Source organism: Helianthus annuus, chromosome 15 (assembly GCF_002127325.2).
Source record: "Helianthus annuus cultivar XRQ/B chromosome 15, HanXRQr2.0-SUNRISE, whole genome shotgun sequence".
Classification (NCBI taxonomy): Eukaryota; Viridiplantae; Streptophyta; class Magnoliopsida; order Asterales; family Asteraceae; genus Helianthus; species Helianthus annuus.
Window position 1 is genome coordinate 110,180,465 of NC_035447.2, and position 2,976 is coordinate 110,183,440.

General features: G+C 39.4%; 1 long non-coding RNA gene across 1 annotated transcript; it reads right to left on the bottom strand.

Annotated features, from left to right (window-relative positions):
- Nucleotides 1-542: 542 nt before the first annotated feature.
- On the bottom strand, nucleotides 543-2,217 carry LOC118487661. The gene is made up of 5 exons (XR_004882505.1): nucleotides 2,014-2,217; nucleotides 1,465-1,552; nucleotides 1,078-1,345; nucleotides 912-998; nucleotides 543-716 (listed from the first exon to the last, which is right to left on the bottom strand). It is a non-coding gene; the product is annotated as an uncharacterized LOC118487661 (long non-coding RNA).
- Between the last annotated feature and the right edge of the window lie 759 nt (nucleotides 2,218-2,976).

Sequence of the window (2,976 nt, forward strand, 5' to 3'; positions counted from 1 at the left end):
GCCACGCCGAAACCCAAGCCCACCCGGGATGGTGACTTGGGCGTTTGTACCCAACCCACGTCACAACCCCGCCCCATACCCCATTTTAATTAATTGAATATACTAATAAAAAATAAACTCAAAATTACTGTTCATTGAGTTTACTTTTTATTAGTATATAACTAGGTTTTGCATCCCGCGCGCGTTGCGACGCGCTAAACCATAATATGGTAATGGGAGTTCAATTGCGTTCATTTTAAAGTCATAATATGCATTCATATAAAGTCACGATATCAACACTCGTATTTAAGTCGTAAGTCGTGATATGGCAGTTCCAATGTTATTCGACGGTAATCGATCCGATTCGTCACTGCATTGGTACGTTGTTGTTCATTTCTGTAAATCATGAATCATGTTATTTGATTATAAACATGATTACCTTGTAATACAAAACTAAATAAACTCAAATTAGGATTCAAATTTCCATTCGTTTACATATAATCGTGTTTATTGATTTAAGGCATTTGAGTTTAGAATAAATGCCTCAAACACAATCATGTATGATAATTAATAATCTACATCAACATAGTCAAATTCTAAACAAACTAATAAGATCAAGTTTGTAAAAAAATATATATATATATATACTACACCTAATAATGAGCATCACAACAAATTGAAGAGCAAAACCTTGTCATCTTCATCAGCAAAACCCACTTGGTCATCTTCATCAGCTCCTACACCAGAAACACCAAGTCCACCATTTTAGACAAAACCAATTGCAGACATGTTCTTGAATTTTACAAACTTTCCATGTCTTTTAATTCAATTTCGTATTTAGATGTTTTAGTAGCCGGTCACATAAGCCATACTCGAACAGTTCAAACATTAATATCGAACATATGGGATTTAAGAAGGGTCGAATTCCTTACCGCAACACTTGAATAGTAACGAAAATGAGAATTAACAGCAGCGATGGCCGATCGCCGCCGGTAGTCGTCAATCATAACCTTTTGCCTCTAACAACAATCAAATGCCACAAAATCAATCTGTTTAGGTTGGGAAAACGAAAGTAGGGTCGTAAGTGTGTAATCTTACCTCCTGTTGCCGGACAGAAACATGCAACCACTAATTAGTTCGACGAAACCTGAACTCTAGATCGGGTCCTTGTAGTTCTCCTGGTTCACGAAACTGACAATTATCACTCAACCAAGGTTGTAGCTGAACCAATCTACCCGAAATAAGGTCATGTAAGTGGGAATGAACTTACCGGATTTTTGTCGGACCTTCCGCAGACTTGTCGAAACCCTATCCGCCGCGCCAGAGGCGGAGGCTAGACATTCTGAGTTCATCGTCTTCATGGGTTCTTCATGTTTAGAAGTGTGACTTGTGAGGGAACCCTTTACACGTTCTTTTCTCTAATATTGTATATAATAACAAATACGAATTTAAATCATTTCACATTAGGATGTAAAAGTTACATACAGTGTAAAGAGGCATCTATCAATCGGGTAAAAGATGTCACAAAACAGTGATGATTAGTTTTCTGGGTTCTACGTAGCACCAGCAGCACCTGAGAAAGTGAGAAATGCGTTATGAGCCAACCATTAAATGTCTCTTCTTCTTTTTCATGATTTACAAAACTGAACTTAACATAATGAGCTTTGAAGTGAACAATTCAAATTTGGTTATCCAAAACTGTTAATTTACCCCTAAGACTACATGGTATGGTGATGGACCATCCTTGGAGGATGATCCGCCACGTAGGCGCCACATCATAGTCCTTCCAAGGATGGATCATCCTCCAAAACTAGGGGGCATGGGAGGATGGTCCTAGTCATCATCCTCCACCACTTTTATATATTTTTTTTTTTTAAATCTCCATCTTTTTTTAAACATTTAACAAATAAAGTAATAAAATATTTTAATTAATATTATAAAACATTACATAAACATAAAAAAAAATTAAACTTAAAAAAAAATAAACTAAAAAAAACATAAACTTAAAAACCTAAAGTTAAAAAAAAAACGTACAAATATCCTAACATACTAAAATAAGCTACTAGTCGTCGTCTTCCATGTGGTGGGCGGGTTCGTTTCCAGCGTTGTTCCAAATATGCTCCACCAAGTCCGCTTGTAGGTTGTGATGTGTGAACTCGTTACGTAGAGCGAAGGCGTTCAAATCTTGTTCTTCCTCACTAACTGGAACAGAATTTCCAGTAGACGCGTTTTCGTCGTAATCGCATATCGCTCTCCCTTCGTCTTCAATGATCATGTTATGAAGGATGATACAAGCGTACATAATGTGTCGTAACCTCCTTGGTGTTTGCGAACGTGCTGGAATAGAAATGATGTGCCATTTTTTTTGTAGAACACCAAAAGCCCGTTCAATATCTTTTCTTGCGCCCTCTTGAAACTTTGCAAACTTTTTCCTTTTGTCGTCGGTCGGGTGCGGGACAGTTTTAACGATTGTCGAGTACGTTGGGTATATCCCATCGGCTAGGTAGTAACCTCGCCTGTACTCCACCCCTGAAACCGTAAAGCTTGTGTCTGGACCTGTACCCGCCACTACATCATCAAAAATCTGGGACTGGTAAATGATGTTGAGGTCGTTGAGTGACCCGGGTAGACCGAAAAAAGCATGCCATATCCAGAGATCCTGTGACGCAACAGCCTCTAGAATGATAGTCGGATGTCCCTGATCTCCCCTAGTATACTGACCTTGCCATGCAACCGGGCAACTCTGCCACTGCCAGTGCATGCAATCAATGCTCCCGAGCATTCCTGGGAAACCATGTCTCTGTTCGTGTGCCTGATATAATTTTTGTACGTCGTTTGCGTTCGGTTTCCGCAGGTATCGCTTGCTATACAATTTGACAACCCATTGGCAAAACTTGTACAAACAACGCCGTGCGGTTCTGTCAGACATCCTAATGTACTCGTCTAATGCATCTGGTGCGTAACCGTACGCAAGTTGGCGAATGGCCGACGTACATT